The sequence below is a fragment of the Chiloscyllium plagiosum genome, chromosome 15 (genome assembly GCF_004010195.1).
Source record: "Chiloscyllium plagiosum isolate BGI_BamShark_2017 chromosome 15, ASM401019v2, whole genome shotgun sequence".
NCBI classification, from domain to species: Eukaryota; Metazoa; Chordata; class Chondrichthyes; order Orectolobiformes; family Hemiscylliidae; genus Chiloscyllium; species Chiloscyllium plagiosum.
Window position 1 is genome coordinate 51878395 of NC_057724.1, and position 20674 is coordinate 51899068.

Genomic DNA, 20674 nt, shown 5'->3' on the forward strand with positions numbered 1-20674 from the left:
CTGCACCGCTATTCAATATAATCATGGCTGATCATTCCTAATCAGTATCCTGTTCCTGCCTTATCTCCATAACCCTTGATTCCACTATTTTTGAGAGCTCTATCCAACTCCTTCTTAAATGAATCCAGAGAGTGGGCCTCCACTGCCCCCTGTGGCAGAGCATTCCACACAGCCACCACTCTCTGGGTGAAGAAGTTTCTTCTGAGCTCTGTCCTAAATGGTCTACCCCGTATTTTTAAGCTGTGTCCTCTGGTTCGGCACTCACCCATCAGTGGAAATATGTTGCCTACTGCCAGAGTGTCCATAGAATAATAAAAAAAAACAAGGGGGGGAGAAAATCGTTAAGTAGAGAACAAATAAATAAATCCCTCTCCCCACCCCCTCTCCCCACCCCCCAAGATAATATTAAACAGTAAGGTAAAAAAAAGGGATGAATATATAAAAAAAAGGGAGGGGGAATGTAAACCCGAGTGGGGGGAAAGCAAACCAACATCAATTATCTCTTACAATTTATATAAGAGTGTCCAAAGATTCCTTGGCCTTTTCCGGCAATGCGAAGTTATACACGGATCCTTCATGGTTAAAGCGTAGCGTCGCTGGGTAGCGCAAGGAGTACTGAATATTTAAGCCCCTTAAACACTTCTTCACCTCATCAAACGCCTTCCTCTTTTGGACCAGAGCTGGGGAAAAGTCCTATAGATCATGGCTTGGGGATCTTTTACAAGATTTCTGGAGGCTTCTAAGAGTATCTGCCTCTCCTTATAGCTCTGCAGCCGAAACACGCCCGGGCGGGGGCGCTGATTCGAGTCGGGCTCGCGTATTGCGAACCGGTAGGCCCATTCTACCTTTACCTGGCCTGATCCAGCCTCCAGATTTAAAAGCCGTGGAAGCCACTGTTCAAGGAACGTTATAAGCTGGCCTTCCTTTTCTCGTTCGGGAAGGCCCAGCAAACGAATATTTTTTCGACGACCTCGATTCTCAAGGTCGTCAATGTGGTTCTCTAAGGTCCGGACTCGCTGTTCGAGAGTCCGGACCCGATCCATAGCCGACTGTGCTGTAGTTTCGGAGGTCGCGGCCTTTAGCTCCGCCCCTCTGACTCGGTGCTCGATTTCTTTAATGTCTCGGTCGTGGTTTCGCAGCGCGGCCGAGAGAGAGTCCCATCAGCTTCGGGATTCTTCAATAAAAGCGTCGATCTTCACATCCAGTTTGGAGAAGATTTCCACGAGGTTTGCCACCGTAGGTAAGTCCCCTGGAGCTGCTGCGGGCGCCTGTGCTGCAGCTGGAGAGGGTGGAGAGGGGTTCCTGCTTGCTGAGAGCTGAGGGCTCCCTTCCCTTTAGTCGTTTTTACTGGAGATTAAATTGTTTAAATTCAATACTAAACAACTAATTACATTAAGTAAAAGCTATTTTAAATGATTTGGTGAGTGTGGTGGGGTGGGTGATCCACTTTGCCCAAGTCTTGGGAGGAGCACTGTAGACTCAGACTTGCTGGGTCGCCACCATCTTGGATCCCCCTAAAATTCATTTTAATAGGTACTTTGTTTCCCAGACTGTTGTTTACTTTAGGTATAAGATGCTAGCACATGTAATTTCTTTGTTCACAGGATGTGAATATTGTTGGTTAGACCAGCATTTATTGCCCATCTCTAATTGCCTTTGTGAATGTGCTGGTGAACTGTCTTCTTGAACCCAAAATTTAGTCTAGTCTATTTGGTGCAGGTACTCACACAATGCCACTAAGAAGGGAATTCCAGGACTTTGACTCGCAACAATGAAGGAATGGTGATGTATTTCCAAGTCAAGATGGTGAGTGGCTTGTAGGGAAATTACAGGTAGAAGTGTTCCCATGTGTCTGCTGCTCTTATTCTTCTAAATGGTATGTATCATAGGTTTGGAAGGTGCTGTCAAAGAAGCCTTAGTGAATTTCTACAGTGCATCTTGTCCATGGTACACAGTGTTGCTACTAAATGTTGATGGTGGAGCAAGTCAATGTTTTGGGTTGGTACAAATCAAGCGGTTTGCTTTGTCCTGGATGGTTCAAACCTCATGACTGTTGTTGGAAGTGTACTTTTTCAGTCAACTGGGGAGTACTCCATCAGACTCTTTTCAATTGCTGGTCAATGGTAACCCCCAGGAAGTTGATAGTGTGGGATTCAGTGATGATAATGCCATTGAATGTAAATGGGTGATAATTAGATTTGTTTTTATTGGAGAGATGTTGCTTGGAACTTGTGTGATGTGAACACTCTTCTGACCTTACGATGAAGGGAAGGTAAACACATGAAGATGGTTGAGTCTAGGACACTACTTGAGAAGCATCTGCAGGGATGTCCTGGAGCTAAGATAACTGACCTTCAGCAAACACAACCATATTTGTGTGAGCTAGCTGTGACTCCACCCATACAGTAATAGAGTCATAGAGATGTACAGCACGGAACCAGACCCTTCAGTCCAAACTGTCCATGCCGACCAAGTATTCCAACCCAATCTAGTCCCACCTGCCAGCACCTGGCCCATATCCCTCCAAACCCTTCCTAATCATATACCCATCCAAATGCCTTTTAAATGTTGCAATTGTACTAGCCTCCACCACTTCCTCTGGCAGCTCATTCCACACACGTACCACCCTCTGAATGAAAAAGTTGCCCCTTAGGTCTCTTTTATATCTTTCCCCTCTTACCCTAAACCTATGTCCTCTACTTCTGGACTCCTCCACCCCTGTGAAAAGACTTTGCCTATTTATCCTATCCATGCCCCTCATGATTTTGTAAACCTCTATAAGGTCACCCCTCAGCCTCAATGCTCCAGGGAAAACAGCCCAGCTGTTCAGCCTCTCCCTATAGCTCAAATCCTCCAGCCCTGGCAACATCTTTGTAAATCTTTTCTGAACCCTTTGAAGTTTCGCAACATCTTTCTGATAGGAAGGAGACCAGAATTGCACACAATATTTCAACAGTGGCCTAACAATGTCCTGTACAGCTGCAACATGACCTCCCAACTCCTGTACTCAATACTCTGACCAATAAAGGAAAGCATACCAAATGCCTTCTTCACTATCCTATCTACCTGCGACTCCACTTTCAAGGAGCTATGAACCTGTATTATGTTACTCAGTTCTTTTGTCCATGTTGAAATAAAGATGTAATGAGATCAGGAGCTAGGAAGCCCTCACGGACCCAAACTGGGTGTCAGTGAGCAGTTTATTGTTGAGCAAATGCTGTTGGTAGCATTGTCAATGACTCCTCCCATCATTTTCCTTATAATTGAGAGTAGGCTGATGAGGTGATAATTGAATGTGTTCTGCTTTTTGTGTACATGACATACTTGAGTAATTTTCCACATTGCTGGGTAGATGCCAGTGTTGTTACTATACTGGAGTGGCATGGCCAGGGGTAAAGCAAGTTCTTCAACAGAAGTCTTCAAAACTATTGCTGGAATGTTGTCAGGCTGTACCCATTGCTGTATTACTGTAACCTGTGACTAATAAATCAGCAACCTTTTAAAAAAGTGAACCAGACACTCTGTACCTCCTGTAAGCCAAAGAAAGCGGCATGGCACGGTGGCCATGTAGTGAATCTAATCTAATCAGGAAGCATCTTGAAATGGAAATCCAAGAAGCGGCATTTTTATTCGCACAAGGACCTGTTCACATGGCCTGTGAACAGAAACCTGCTTTCCCCAGTTTTATCACCATCCATAACACCCATTTTGTTTTCATGTCTGTGTCTGTCTAGATAAGTGCGTAAGGGGGAGTTTAAAAAAGGATTAGAATTATATGCTGATGGTTCATAGTTGTTTATCTGTAGCTAGAGTCTATCTAGTTGTAATAGTTAGTCATTTGTGTTCATTACAAAAACCTGGTCCATGCTTTCTGCCAACCTGGGTCAACCAGACAGGAAAATTGGGGCACTTTATGTACTTCTATAAAACCTTTAACCTTTGTGATGTCTGTGGAAATTAGTGGGGCTTGATTTCTACAGGATACCCCAATGAGGTGCCATAATCTCCACAAGAACCATGAGGTCGTCACTCCCATTAACACTTTAGATTACTTACAGTGTGGAAACAGGCCCTTCGGCCCAACAAGTCCACACTGACCCGCTGAAGCACAACCCACCCAGATCCATTCACCTACATTTACCCCTGCTCCTAATACTACAGGCAATTTACCTAAAACCTGCACAGTTTTGGACTGTGGGAGGAAACCGGAGCACCCGGAGGAAACCCACGCAGACACAGGGAGAATATGCAAACTCCACACAATCAGTCACCTGAGGTGGGAATTGAACCCAGGTCTCTGGCGCTGTGAGGCAGCAGTGCTAACCACTGTGCCACCATGCCACCTATTTCTTAGATGACTATTTCTTGACTAATTTGTGAAACTGTTGTCACAATTTTGTGACTTTAGATCCTATAAATCCCTTCCAGAAAAGTGGATGATGGAAGCAACTGTGTCAAATCTTACACTATGGTGAATGTAGTGAGACTTAACTCATAAAATCTGTGACTGTTTCATGCAGTGAAGTTAGCCATCCATTGCTTCAAATGCAGCTGTTTCTTTCAAACTCTCATTTAATGTTAAGCCACAACTTCTTCACAGCAGCTTATGCCTCCTAATGTCATAAACTGAGTAACTGCTTTCCCCTTCTGCCTCATCTGACAGAAGTTATGCCTTTGGAACACAGCATTTGATGTCACCACATAGATGTCTTTTGAAGCTTTAATTGCATATTCATAATTGCCTTGACTCCCATATCTGGTAACATCTTATGCAACTCCTTAAGAACCCACATTGAACAGCAGTAAGGCCCATCACTGTGCTTTCTGTAACACCATTTCCTCTCATCCAGAAACAAACCATGGTGGTCAGCATACACATCAAAGTCCTCCAGCGACAGATTCCACTCCCTCATTGTAATAATATTACGCATTGAATCAAATGGCAAAATTACCTGGATTGCAGACACATCATGGCACAATCTTATATATTTCTGTCTTTACCTCTGTGTTTTTCTTTTGTATTTATTCCTCTCACTGCCAATGTCAGACAGAAAGAACACATTTAAACTTCAAATTTAACTATTTAACAAAGACTAACAATGATTTAACGAAAGCTGTTTCTAACTACTCTCAAGTATGTTATCTGAACCTTTTGTATAATACCCAGTTTGTTTTTAGGTTCTTATTTAAGTACCATATAGTATTCAATGCTCAAGCCATCCGAGAGCGGGGCCTGATAGATATGTGTAGGATTATGAGGGACATGGACAGGGTGAATAGAAAGTAGCTGTTGCCCTTAGTCAATAACAAGGTGGCATCATTTCAAAGCGAAAGTGGGGATTTGAGGAAAATGATTTCACTCAGAAGGTAGTGAGGGTCTGGAAGGTACTGCTTGGGATTGTGCTTCAGGCAAGTAACTGCAAAACCTTTAAAAAGCACTTGGATGAGCACTTGAAATGTCATAACATTCAAAGCTATGGATCTACTGTAGATTTAGCATAGCTTTGGCAGTATAGACTTGATGGGCCCAAGGGCTTCTTCTGTACTTTATAATTCTATGATTGACTCTAACTGTCCTAGTTTAAACACCCTATCAACATGGAGAGTATCAAATGCTTTTATTATTCTAAAAATCTCAATCATATCTTCTTGAAGACTCTATTTTATCGATATAAGAACCCTCCTGCCTCACTTTGATGAGCCTAAGCTATCCTGTATGTTTTTTTCAGTTCCTGCCCCATCTTTAATCTTTTTCAAGGCCAGATCATGTAATTATATGCCCCTCACTGCCATCTAATGTCCATCTGTTGCATAATTGTGTTTGATTCACTTTTGTTTGGCTTCTGCCTTGTTTAAAGCATTGAGAATTTGATTAAAGTTACCAGTACAAATGGCATCCTCGTGATTTTGACAGTAACATATCATCCTTCCTTATTCAGTGTAATCATCCATCAGAATGTGACATAATTAACAGCATTATATTTATCCACTGCAAATCATCTGTCTAGATTTGAGAGACTATCCTCAAATGTTCCACACCTGTTTGATGGGTACCTTGTCCTTTAAGCAAGGAAATTATCTCGAGATTTTGGGAATTTTGATGGTACAGCAAGTGTCCATGTTGAAAACTGGTGTGTGAATAAATATTTCAAGCAAACAGGTAGTACTGGGTGGCTGCTCCAAAGGTTCATCTTTCCAAATGGCAAAGCAATAGCAGTTAGAATTGGCAGTAACAAGTATGCCCTGCTGCAATATGGGCATGTAGGTGAAATTTAAAAAGAGCTGTTTTCTGACAGCTTAGCATGCATTGTGGTTTAAGAGTTTGAGGGGAAACTCATTGTGACATGCATAACTTGAAATCAATCTGTACAGTGGTTAGCGTTACTTTGGTACACTTGTTTAAGCTGTTAAAACTTCTTCCTCGCCTGTTGCCACTTCCTTTAGCTGTTAGATGCCAAGGAGATTGAAATTGCTTGTAGCGGTAACCTATCCACAAAAATAATGCTGTTATGTTGCATTCCTCATAGAATCGTCTCCAAAGCAAAACTGGATGCATTGCAGTCACATGAGTTCAGATCTCACCACAGCACCTGTGGAATTGTAAGTCAGCTATTTAAATCAAAATGCAGAATAAAAAGATGCTATTAATAACAGTGACCATAAAACTACCATATTAGCATAAACACACTAGGATTACTGAGGTCTTTGAGAGAAGGATATACTCCAGCCTTACCCAATCTGGCCTGTATGTGATACCCAACACACAACAATGCAGTTAACTCTCTTGTACTTGATAATATGGTCTATATATCCGCTCAACTGTTATCAAAATGCTATTGCACACAATAGATCTAAAATAGAATGGACCACTGGCATTGACATAGCCATCAGGCACACCAACTACATACTCAGCCCAATCAAACCTGCAGAGTTTTCCTTACTAACATCTGGTTACTTCTACCAAAATTGGGAGAGCTTTGCCACAGATTAGGCAACTATAAACTACCATAATCATGCTTAAAGAATCATTCTATTTAACCGTGGTCCAGACATCTCTATCACAATCTCCTTTAAATGACAACAAAACAGAACCACAATAGGTAGAAAGTTAGTGGCATATAGTTAAGAGGGAATGACCTTGAGAGTTCTAAATGTTGAATTGATGCCATAATGTCTCATGGCTAATAGGTAAAACATGGGCAAGGAAACCTTCAAATAATTATTACCTAACACAATTGCTCAGCTGATAAATCAGAATTCTTTCACATTGAACACAACTTCTTCCCTGCTGTTACTCCATCTTTAATGTTAATATTGATTTCTCTCCCTCTGCACCTTCTTGACAGCTGTAACACTATATCCTGGACTCTGGTTTGTTACCCTGATGTACTTTTATAGTATGAGCTGCCTGTAAAGCACATAAGACAATACCTTTCATTGTACTTCAATACATAGGGCGGTAATAAATCAAATCAGATCAACTTGGAAGAAGCACTGAATGTAAAAAGGGCACAGAATGTACTCTGAGTAGGGGAGTTGATGCCCATCATGAAGAGTGGCTTGGTAGCACCACTACTCATAGAATTGGCTGAGTCCTATAGGACACATCTGCCAGAACTTAGCCTGAGGTAGGTAGTGAAAGAACCAATAAAGGGGTAAATTCTCAATCACCAGATTGATACATAATGGTTGTTGGAGGACAATTATCTTCATCCCCAAACATCACTTCAGGAGGTCAGTATCGAGGCAACAATATGTAACATCTGCAAGATGCAGCATAGCAACTTATCAAACCTTCCTTAAGAGCACTTCCATACCCATGAACTGTGTCACAGGAAAACAGGTACATAGGAAGACCACTTCCAGCAAGTTGTTCTCCAAGACACTCACTATTCTAACTCAGAATCTGTGCATGTAACTACCCCTCATGGACTGCAGCAGTTCAAGAAGTTAACCCACAACTCCTGCTAAGGGCAATTAGGAATGGACAATGAATGTTGGCTCAGCCAGTGGTGCCCACATATTGTGTAAGAATAAAAGAGATTTCTATGCTTTTACTATTTCTGATCCAAAATCCTGGAACTCATTCCCCAAGCACTGTGCAAATACCTCCATCACATAGACTGCAGTGGTTCATAAAGGTGAAGGGGAAGTAGAAATGGGCTATAACTTGTAACCTTACTTGTAACTCTGACATTTATATCCCATGAATGAATTAATAAATAAAAAAAAGAAGGTACCTGAATCATTATATCTGAACTTATGCTTAGGCAGAATTAAATAATCTGTTTAAGCACTTCCAGCCTTTAATAATCGTACCTGCATGCTTAAATTGTGTGTTATTTCCTAACTGGCTGTAAGTCAATTTATCCTAACTGCCTTAATGTTGTTCAGGCATTTGTAATGTACAATTACTGAGGTCTGTGTCACGTAAGGCAACTGTGGGCTATGCACCAGCAAACTTCAACGACAGCATTAAACAATCAGTCCTTAGAAATAAGCCCAAGTCTCATTGACCCACATCCTAAGTGCCGATATGAGGAAGAATTAATCCCATGCATCAGCAAAATTGAGCTGAGATCAAGTGACACTTTCTAGAAAGTGTGTATGCATGAACATATGGTCTGAACAGAACTGATCTTGTTACAAAGAGTAGTGTTTCTTAGAGGGTAAATTTGGAGACTTCTTTCAACTGCTCTCACCCTGATGATATTAAATTGACTTGGGTGAGAAAAATGCAGAGTAGCTTAGGATTTTGTATATCCTAGATCTCTTCATAGTCTTAGCAACAATATTTTATTGTAAACAAAATCAGAATTTCTGGAAAAACTCAACAGGTCTGGCAGCATCTGTGGAGAGAAAACATCACTTCAGATCTAATGACCCTTCTACAAAGCATTCAGTTTTAAAAGAAAGGTCACTGGATCCAAATGCTAACTCTGCTTTCTCTCCACAGATGCTGCCAGATTTGCTGAGCTTTTCAAGCATTTTCTGTTTTTGTTTCTGATTTCCAGCATCCACAGTTCTTTGGTTCTTTGCCTATTTTGTTGTACCTGATTGCTATCATGCAATCAACTCCATCTTGTTTAATACAAAAGCCTCTTATTATTAATATTTACTTGAGTGTAGCAAACCTCCCCAGCCACAAGCTCGTAATGGTTGACATTGCAAAACATACAACAGATGTCAGCGTAGTTGCCTCTTGGAGTTGCATGTAATACTCATTGTTTGACATCATATATTAATAGTGTTTGGAGAACACCAGATTTGTAACCAAGTACCCATGAAGTTATACAGCAGCACAAATCCATAAATTTTCAAGGTGCAAGGAGATAATGGGAAGAAATAATATGTAACTCTAAGCATAAGAATCGTAAAACAATAAAAGGGGTAACAGTAAATCTATTGGTGGCTAATTCACTCTGTTGAGATCTTATTGTCTTTCTGTTGAGATTACTTTTATAATCCTTTCAATCTAACTGTGAAAATAAAATGAAGCATTTTGAAGCCCACGTAAGAAGTGTAAAACACGTGATGTTTGTTACGAAACATACAGCCCCATCTGGTTTCACACACTCAATGAGCCCTGGATGTATGTGTGATCTTTTGTACCGGTAGATGTTCTATCTCGCATATAACTGTTAGTCATTTTCTTCTTGCATTTTTACCATTACGCTCTTTAGTTTAACACCTTTCTTACTGAACATGTCACATCTTGCAAGCTAATTTTCAAAGTGAAGAACTGTTAATGTATGTTAGTTTAGATTAAAATTTTTAAAAAACTGCACTGCTAGAAATGTGAAACAAAATCAGAAAATGCTAGAAATATCTATTGGGATTTGAAAAGAGAACAGATTCATGCTTCTAGTACAGAATTTTCTTCACAGCCTTACTTGTACATTAGAAATGGATGTTTTGTGGATAAACATGGACCTGCCACAAATGTTCTCCCAGGATGTGTGAAATAGCAGATTCCTATTGTTTGAAAAACTCTGTACAAATCAAGAAGGTACAGGTTTAAAACGAATAAGATGCAACAGATACCTGTACAACATGTCATTAGATAAAGCACCATTTTAAAAAAGGAGAGTATATGCCCAGACACCTTTAGCTTTTGAACATATTTTTGTATGAATTTCAGTTTCAAACCACAGATTCAATGTCACAGATTTCATCACAGGATGTAAGGTATGAAAAACTGTTGTATTGATGTGTTCCTTCATTAAATTTTGATGTCTGGTTCTAAATGTTAAAGATCATGACAGTTACTGAAAATGGCTTTCACTTTTCTGTAAAATCTTAAAACATGTAATCCACAGCTTGAAATGTTATTCACCCCTTTCTCTTGAACAAATGCTTAATTGAGTTTCAGTGCTCAGCACAGAAAAAAAGGTGAAAAGCTTGGAAAATACAGGCTTAATTTGAGATGTAGATAAATTGCTGAAGGGGATCATTAGGAAAGCAGTGCAAGACTCACCTTACGACAACTTGTTTGAGATGGTGACATAAGAGAGACTTAACATGGGTTTGAGAAAATACGTTTGTGTGCCTTTGCCAGTTTTTAAAGAATGTTGCTCAGCTGGTGTGATAACAGAAGCTCTTTGTACACCAGGCTTGTCGAAAAAGCTTTGATCAAGAGCTACTCAATAGACTACTTAATTGGATTAAATTTTATGGGATTAGCAGGGGAATTTGGGTTGGATGAGTAATTTGAATTCTCATTGATTGTTTTTAATGTAGAAATTCTGCTAAGGGGTGGTCTTCCTCACTAACCTGCTCTGCTTGCCGTATGTCATATCTTAAATTATTCATATCCTGTATCCCAATTGGATTGAATCAAAGTGGTGAAATTCTTATAGTTTTTGTCTCTCAGCACTTTTTAGAAATTTTTACTGAAAGAAAACGCATGCTTTCCTTCTTGCACCAATCAGGACAGATGCATGAAAACCAAGGTAAAAGCCACAGGTACAGAGGCCTGAAAAATGTGTAATTTATGTAGATGCCAGAAACTGTGCAACAAGCCCAAAGCTCTTCCACGTGCATGGTAAACTTTTTTCCTGTGTGGAACGTTACAAAAGCAGCATGTCTGCTTGATGTGGTAGTTGACAACACAACTTCTAATTATTATAACTGAAACAAGATATTGACTGCTAAAGTGTGCTGAAATGGCAACAAGATTATTTGAATGCTGTTGACCGAAAGGTGCACTAAATGTGCAATACTTTTAATTTTCTAGTGATGATCGTGTACACAAAGGTGGAAATATTATCTTTACTGCTTCTGCAAAATTAGTGAAATATGTTTGCAATTACTCTTGGCTGAATTAACTCTGATCCAAGCAGTTTGGGATCTTTACATTATGTTTATTCCATATGAGCATCAGCCGTTTTTACTCAGGCTCAGACTGCTGGATTCCCAATGAGTCCTTTAAAAATGAGCCTGTTTTTCTTGTTTATCTCATTGCTCACGTTTTGACTGAAATAAAATAACCTATTCACTGAAGGCCTTTCCTGCTGTCATATAAATAGAGCTAAAATATCCTTTAAAGTAGCCTTCTGAAAGCTGCTACCAGTAGTTGGACTTTGCAGTCCCTTTCAATTACACCAGTGGCCAGCCTTCCTGTGCCTGTTTTAATGTTGGCACCAAAATTAGGATAAGAGATTAGGGCCTCAAAATTGGACAAGATCCAAAAATAGGCACTGGGATTTTGATGTGCAATGTGATCTTTGAGACGGAGGTAACACTCAAACTTCCTGTTTTAGAACGAGTTCTTCCATTCTTAATATAAACTTATACCAGATTCCAAGGTCTCCTGAAATACTAGTTATTAACAACATGTACATGACATTAAGTGAGTGCAGAAAGAGGAGGACAAGACAGATGGATGTATGGCTGGAAAGATGTGCAAGAGAAATTTTTGGGACATTGGGATGAGCTCCGTGGAGGTGCCATCTGTATAAGCCAAATGTGCCAAACCTGAACAGAGCTGGGACTGAATTCCTCACTGGTGCAGTTGAATAGAACTTAAACTAATTTGGCAAGGATGTGGAACCCAGGAGAGAATATTTGAAAGTAATACCAGACAGTATGACGTAGTGAGGGAGAAAGATAGCACTAGGATAGAGAAAAAAACTAATCTAATAAGCAGAGTTGACGTAAGAGGGTAATTGAAATAGTTTAAGTTATGGTTACATTGCATGAATGTGAATGCAGAGAGTAGAGGAAATAAGATACCAAAAGAGAAAATGCTGGAAAATCTCAGCAGGTCTGGCAGCATCTGTAAGGAGAGAAAAGAGCTGAGGTTTTGAGTCTAACTGACCCTTTGTCAAAGCCTTTGACAAAGGGTCAGTTAGACTCGAAATGTCAGCTCTTTTCTCTTCTTACAGATGCTGCCAGACCTGCTGAGATTTTCCAGCATTTTCTCTTTTGGTTTCAGATTCCAGCATCTGCAGTAATTTACTTTTATAGAGGAAATAAGATTGTGGGCACAGATTATCATGTAAAATTATGACAATGTGGCAATTAGAGACCTGACTGAAGGAAGGGCAGAACTGGGCTTTATTCATAGATGTAGGATGTTCACAAAAAAGAAAGGATGCCGGGAGAACATTGCAGTACAAGAGAAAGAAGATAACTCAGAAGGTTCAAGGACACAATCAATTTGGCCAGAGCTAAAGAATAAATAGTAATACAATTACATTGCTCAACGTAGTTTACAGATCACCAGTTAGTGAGAAAGATGTAGAGTAACAAATCTGTGAGGAAGTTACAAAAACATGCCATTGTTATGGAATAGTTATAATGGTGGACTTTAATTACCTTGGAGATAGATACTGGTAGTATTAAGGGAAAAGAGAAGTAAGTGTTCTTCAAGTGTGTGCACTAGAATTTTCCATATCACTGTATGTCTCATTCAATACGAAAGGAGACACTTTTACAGCTGGACTTAAAAAAAATGCAAAAGAACTGCGAATGCTGAAAATCAGAAACAAAAATAGAAATTGCTGGAAAAACGCAGCAGGTCTGGAAACATCTAAGTAGAATATAGAACATTTGTAGTGTCTGTACTGCGTTGTTATGTTCTATGTAGATGCTTCCAGATCTGCTGAGTTTTTCCTGTGGAGAGAAATCAGAGTTAATGTTTCAGATCCAGTGACCCATCTTCAGAACTGCATGACGGATGGAGAGAGCAGTAAATAAAACACATAATATTCTGGGCTTTATTAATAGTGACTTAGGGTTCAAAAGCAAGGAGGTTGTATAAGAGACTAATCAGACCTCAGCTAGAGTATTGTGTACAGTTCTTGGACCACTGTTTAGCAAGGGTGATGGAGCTGAGTGGTAACAGATGGAGCGTGTTCAGAATAGATTTACAACAATGGTTCTGGGAACGAGGAACTTCACTTATGAAGATAGATTTGAGAAGGAAGCCTTAGAGGAGAACTGTTTGAATTTATAAATCAAGAGAGGTTTGGACAGAGTGGATAGGGAGAATGTTCCCATTCATAAAAAGAAAAGAGGGCACAGATTTAAAGTGATTCGCAAAGTAAGTAAATGCAATGTAAGAAAATGTGTTTTTACACAACTGGTGGTTTGTGTCTGGAATGCACTGCCTGTAAATGTAGTGGGATAGGTTTAATTAGAGTATTCAAGAGCACATTAAATGATTATTTAAATAGAAATAGTGTGCAAGGTTATGAAAAAGGGTGAGTTGGTCATGTTGCCCATTTGGAGGAATGATACAAATGCCATCAGCTAAATGGCCTTCTTTTGCACTATAACAATTCTGTGATGCTGTGAAAAGCTGATGTTACAGCAGACTGGTACAGAATAAAGGCATCAGGATTGCTGCCAGGGTACATTGTTCTGCGTGATTGGTTGAACATCCCACTCAAGTTAGACAGAGAGGGATTGAAAACCTTTGCCATTGCTGTATATCTCTGAACTTTCAGGAAGCACCTAAAAAGTACGGTGCCTGCAGTCAATATCGTCTGCACCATGGGGAAGCTACTATTCTACTGAAGCTGCATGCTCACTCTTGAGGTTTCCTTTACATATGGATCATCATTAACCTCTGATAAACAGCAATGAGTGGCCAACTGCTATATGTTGGACTGATGAGGCAGAGTGGTGGATGTGATCTGTATGGACTTCAGTAAGGCATAAGGTTCCTCATGATAGACTGGTTAGCAAAGTTCAATCACATGGAATACAAAGAGAATTAACTATTCAGATTCAGGACTGGCTCCAGGTTAGGAGACAGAGGCTGGTGGTGGAGGGTTGCTTTTCAGATGGGAGGCCTGTGACCAGCTGTGTGCCACAGGGATCGATGATGGGTCCACTGCTTTTTGTCATTTATATCAATGATTTGGATGTGAACATAGGAGGTAGGGTTAGTAAGTTTGCAAATGATACTAAAATTAGAAGTGTTGTGGACAGCGAAGAAGATTACCTCAGAGTACAACAGGATCTTGATCGGATGGGCCAATGGGCTGAAGAGTGGCAGATGGAGTTTAATTTAGATAAGTGTGAGGTGCTGCATTTTGGAAAGACAAATCAGGACTTGTACGCTTAATGGTAAAGTCCTGAGGAATATTGCTGAACAAAGAGATCTTGGAGTGCAGATTCATAGCTCCTTGAAAGTGGAGTCGCAGGTAGATAGGATAGCGAAGGTGTTTAGTATGCTTTCCTTTATTGGTAAGTGCACTGAGTATAGGAGTTGGGAGGTAATGTTGCAGCTGTACAGGATATTGGCTGGACTACTTTTGGAGCATTGTGTGCAGTTCTGTTCTCCTTGCTGTAGGAAGGATGTTGTGAAACTTGAAAGGGTTCAGAAAAGATTTACGAGCATGTTGCCAGGATTGGAGGATTTGAGCTATAGGGAGAGACTAAATAGGCTGGGGCTATTTCCCTTCAAGTGTCAGAGGCTGAGCAGTGGCTTTACAGACATTTATAAAATCATGAGGGGCATGGATAGAGTAAATAAGCAAGGTCTTTTCCCCATAATAGGTGAGTCCAAAACTACAGGGCTTAGGTTTAAGGTGAGAGGTGCAAGATACAAAAGGGACCTATAGGGCAACCTCTTTACACAGAGGGTGTTGCGTGGATGGAATGAGCTGTCAAAGGAAGTGGCAGAGGCTGGTACGATTTCAACATTAAAAAGGCATCTCGATAGGCAGGGTTTTGAGGGAAATGGGCCAAATGCTGGCGAATCGAGCTATATTTATATAGGATATCTGGTCAGCGTGGACAAGTTGGATCGAAGGATCTGTTTCTGTGCTGTGTATCTCTATGACTCTATGTTGCCTGCTCTAACCTGGAGACAGTCCGCAGAGCGAAGTTCATTCCCATAGTCATTCACTCTGCTCTTAATCTTTGTGTCTACCTGCAACAGCTAGCAGATTTCAGTGGGTCTGGATAAATTAAGACTGCTCCCTTCTTAGGGAGAATTTCCTTTGAAGACGCTGCGTGGCTATGGTCTCCAGCTGTAGCCCTTCTTTCGTTTCTCCTCCTCCTTCATCAAGAAGCTTGACATTCTTTGGGTTGTTTCTGTTTACTTTTCCAGTTATGCTTCAAGCCAAGGAGGATAGAAACTACAATAGCCATGATTGGGCACATATGACTTGAGCAGAACTTTGTTTTGAGAACTAGGGCCTTCATCATTTGCTGCAACTCTCCCTTTAGACTGCAAGAACAGTAATCAGCACCACAAACCACCAGCACTTCCACTAACTCGGGAGTAACTAGGAGAAATTAATTCGCAAATGGATCACTATTGATGATCCCTGTAAATATCACAGGGCTTGGATCATTGTCTTTTAAATGCATGTGAATGTTGAGACAGGACATTTGCTGAAGCATTGAAGTAATATATAGCATGGCTAAAGCAATGTTACACGTTGACTGATATCACAGTCTGTCTCCACTGAATTCTTTCACGGCATATTTCCTGCAATCACACTAACACCCTTCCCAAAATGGCATCAGCTGCAATCCACACCACAGCTTGAACAAATGGTTCGAATGCCATTCAGATTTGTGATAGCATCAGCAGCACTAGAAACACACATATTAAGGAAGCAACTTTTATGGTTAGAGTTGCAACATTTTGTAATATTAATCTATTCACCTATCTGCACTCATCTGATGTCAATGTAGATGTGGTTGTGTCATAGGCAGATGCTGCTCTGCTGATGTTATCCTTGCAACACTGAATTTTAAATATCTAATAGGAAAGTATTTGATTTGTAATTCAAACAAGAATTCCCGCCTCAGGCGACTGACTGTGTGGAGTTTGCACATTCTCCCCGTGTCTGCGTGGGTTTCCTCCGGGTGCTCCGGTTTCCTCCCACAGTCCAAAGATGTGCAGGTCAGGTGAATTGGCCTTGCTAAATTGCCCGTAGTGTTAGGTGCAGGAGCAAATGTAGGGAAATGGGTCTGGGTGGGTGCGCTTCGGCAGGTCAGTGTGGACTTGTTGGGCCGAAGGGCCTGTTTCCACACTGTAAGTAATCTAAAAAAATCTAAAAAATAAGAATTAGCTCTCCCCAAACACACTAATCGATATCTCGTAGAAATGATTTTTCAGGTCAAAGTTAGTAAACTATACATTTAAATTGTTCATGGTACTTTATAGCCAATGACAATGTATTAATATGAAAATTTAAGTGGCTAAATGGAGTACATCCTCCTTGCTATTGTGCAAAGCACTCAATGTTGCAAATGCATTTCTGGTGCAGTTGGATTGTTGACTGCAATATATGGTTTCCCAACTCGTGTGACATGAATGTATACATAGAGAGTATTATCAAATCTTTTGGGTTGCTTGCAAATGTAGCTGTAGAGGTATTCTGAAAGTGTTTTTTAAAAATGCACTGAACAAGTTGCCACATTTTTTTCAGTGAAGTGAAATAATTGGAAGCATAACTGAAAACTGGAGTCTCTCAAATTTGTAACAATCTCAGATCAAAATAGCATAATAAAAACAGCCTCCACAACATTGTTTTAATATCATTTGCCCTATTTTTTCTTGGATCTGTTAATGCATGACAACAGCATATTGGAAATAGATTGGATTACTTACAGTGTGGAAACAGGCCCTTCGGCCCAACAAGTCCACACCAACCCTCTGAAGAGCAACCCACCCAGACCCGTTCTCCTACACCTAACACTACGGACAATTAAGCATGGCCAATTCACCTAACCCGCACATTTTTGGATTGTGGGAGGAAACCAGAGCACCTGGAGGAAATCCACGCTGACACGGGGAGAATGTGCAAACTCCACACAGACAGTTGCCTGAGGCGGGAATTGAACCCAGGTCTCTGGCGCTGTGAGGCAGCAGTGCTAACCACTGTGCTACCCACAATTTGTAAGTTGCACCTACAGATGTTTTTATCATTCTTTCATGGGATGTAGACACTGCTGTAAAGCCAGCATTTGTTGCCCAACCCTAATTGTCCTTGAATCAAGTGACTTGGTGGATCATTTCAGTGGGCCATCAAGAGTCAATCAAATTATCATGCATCTGGAGTGATACATAGGACTGATGAGGTAAGGATAGCAGAGTTTGTCAGCTAAAGAGCAATAGTGAAACAGAAGGCTTTTTATAATAATGACAGTTTCATGGTCACAATTACTGAGACCAGATTTCAATTACAGTTACCAACTGCTGCAATGTAACTTGAACCTGTGTCCAGAATAGCTTGGACCTTTTGCTACTAGATTGCATTAACATTACTAGTACACTACACTCTCTCTCCTTTGTTGGACAGAGATATTTATAACTAGGTTGCTGCAATGAAGAGTAAGTACTGAAGAATTTCTTCAATGGAGTATTTGTTCTCCACTCAAGATGCAGCCTATAGTCAATTGCACATATATAGTTTCATGTCCATGCATAAATAACCCCTGTGGCATCAATTGAATTCTGCTTTTTATCGTGGTTTGAGATTATAACATAGTTGATAAAGGAAACTGCTAGATGTAGTGTATTTAGATTTTCAGAAGGCATTCAACAAGGTGCCACATATAAGATTATTATACGGGATAGGAGCTCACAGATTTGGGGGTAATTTTTTTTAGATTAGATTAGATTAGATTACTTACAGTGTGGAAACAGGCCCTTTGACCCATCAAGTCCACACCGCCCCGCCGAAGCGCAACCCACCCATACCCCTACATTTACCCCTTACCTAACACTATGGGCAATTTAGCATGGCCAATTCACCTGACCTGCACATCTTTAGACTGTGGGAGGAAACCGGAGCACCCGGAGGAAACCCACGCAGACACAGGGAGAACGTGCAAACTCCACACAGTCAGTCGCCTGAGGCAGGAATTGAACCCAAGTCTCTGGCGCTGTGAGGCAGCAGTGCTAACCATGGATTGACATGGATTGAGAATTGGTTAACAAACAGAAATCAGAGAGTTAGGATTATTGGGTCTTCTTCAGTTTGAACTTTATTGCTGGAACAGCACAGCAGGTCAGGCAGCATCCAGGGAACAGGAGATTCGACGTTTCGGGCACAGGCCCTTCTTCAGTTTGAAAAGGCATAAATAATGGACAGGCACTAGGGTCAGAGTTCAAGCCTCAATGATTTACTGTCTATATTAGTGACTTGGAGGAGGGAACAGGGTTTAATTTATCCAAATTTGCCAGTGATATAATAGTAGTGATATGGCATATTGTGATGAGGACATAAAGGATCTGGAAAGGGATATAAATAGTTTGAATGAGTGGGCAAAAACTTGGTGGAATTCAATGTAGGTGTGAGGTGTGCACTTTTGTCCGAAGAATCAAAAGGCAGACTATGATTTAAATGAAGAGAGACTGCAACAAAAGTCCAACATAGAGATTTCTGTGCTCTTATGCACGAAACACAAAAAGTTAGTGTGCAGGTGCCTTAAGTAATTAAGAAGACAAATGGAATTTTGAACTTTATTGCTAAGAGTTTAAAAACAGGGTAGCCTTGTTACAATTGTAGTCAGTGTTGCAATGTACACGGTCTAAAAAGGAATGGATTTTCTGGCACTGGAGGCTGTTCAAAGGAGATTCCCAAGGCTGATTCCTAGTGTCAGAGTGATGAGTTCATTAAGAAAACTCAACACGGATCTGTAAAAGGCTTGACTAAGATAATTGAATTTTTTGAAGCAACAGAGATGGTTGATGTAGGGAAAGTGATCGACATTGTCTATATCAATTTTAAGAAATGGGTTTGACAAATGACACACAAAGGATTAGCTTACGGGTTGTGGCTCATGAAATAGTAGAGTGTCAGCTTTAGTGAAAACTGGTTTAATAACAGAAAACAACAAGTCATGGTAAATGGTTTTGAGGGAGGACCACTTGACCTGAAACTTTAACTCTGATTTCTCTACACAGATGCTGCCAGACATGCTGAGCTTTTCCAGCAATTTCTGTTTTTGTTTCTGATTTACAGCATTCTCATTTTTTTTTTCAGTTTTAAGCCATGGTAACTGTTGGAGATAGTACATGACAGTGTTCCCCAAGGGTCAGTTCTAGAATGGCTGATTTGTACAATAGCTCTATAAAATATATCATAAAATGTCAGACAGGCCCCAGTGAGATGGACGCGGAGGGTGTAGTGGGAGTTGTTGGTGAGACAAAAGCCCATTATCTTTAAAGGCATAGCTCCATGATGTCTGTGGGCCTTAGGGTGCAACATCAGGAGGGCCCTTCTCGTGAGTCATAGAACATAGAACATAGAACATAGAAGAATACAGCGCAGTACAGGCCCTTTGGCCCTTGATGTTGCGCCGATCCAAGCCCACCTAACCTACACTAGCCCACTATCCTCCATATGCCTATCCAATGCCCGCTTAAATGCCCATAAAGAGGGAGAGTCCACCACTGCTACTGGCAGGGCATTCCATGAACTCACGACTCGCTGAGTAAAGAACCTACCCCGAACATCTGTCCTATACCTACCCCTATAGTATGGCGACCAAAACTGCACACAATATTCCAGATGCGGCCGTACCAGAGTCTTATACAACTGCATCATGACCTCAGGGCTCCGGAACTCAATTCCTCTACCAATAAAAGCCAGTACGCCATATGCCTTCCTCACCGCACTATTTACTTGGGTGGCAACTTTCAGAGATCTGTGTACATGGACACCAAGATCCCTCTGCTCATCCACTCTACCAAGTATCCGTCCATTAGCCCCGTACCCCATCTTTTTGTTATTCTTCCCAAAGTGAATCACCTCGCACTTAGCTACATTGTATTCCATCTGCCACCTTTCTGCCCAGCTCTGCAGCTTCTCTATATCCTGCTGTAACCTGCCACATGCTTCCTCACTGTCAACAACTCCTCCGACTTTCGTATCATCCGCAAACTTGCTTACCCAACCTTCTAACCCCTCTTCCAGGTCATTTATAAAAATGACAAACAGCAATGGTCCCAAAACAGATCCTTGCGGAACACCGCTAGTGACGGCACTCCATGAAGAAACTTTGCCATCAACTACTACCCTCTGTCTTCTTCCATCCAGCCAATTCCTAATCCAAACCTCCAACTCACCCTCAATGCCATATCTCCGTATTTTCTGCAGTAGCCTACCATGGGGAACCTTATCACACGCCTTACTAAAATCCATATATACCACATCTACCGCTTTCCCTTCATCAATCTCTTTCGTCACGTTTTCAA

The 20674-nt window shown here is 40.9% G+C and overlaps 1 long non-coding RNA gene across 3 annotated transcripts in view; it reads left to right on the forward strand.

Moving 5' to 3' along the window:
• Positions 1-20674, forward strand: part of LOC122557316 — a 61329-nt gene that overhangs the window by 7085 nt on the left and 33570 nt on the right. For 2 of the 3 annotated variants that reach the window (XR_006313799.1, XR_006313801.1), the window contains exon 1: positions 9700-10188. The exons of the other annotated variant lie outside the window; for it this stretch is intronic. This is a non-coding gene — a long non-coding RNA (uncharacterized LOC122557316). Of the gene's footprint in view, positions 1-9699; positions 10189-20674 lie in introns of those variants that run through there. 3 annotated transcript variants of the gene reach the window in all.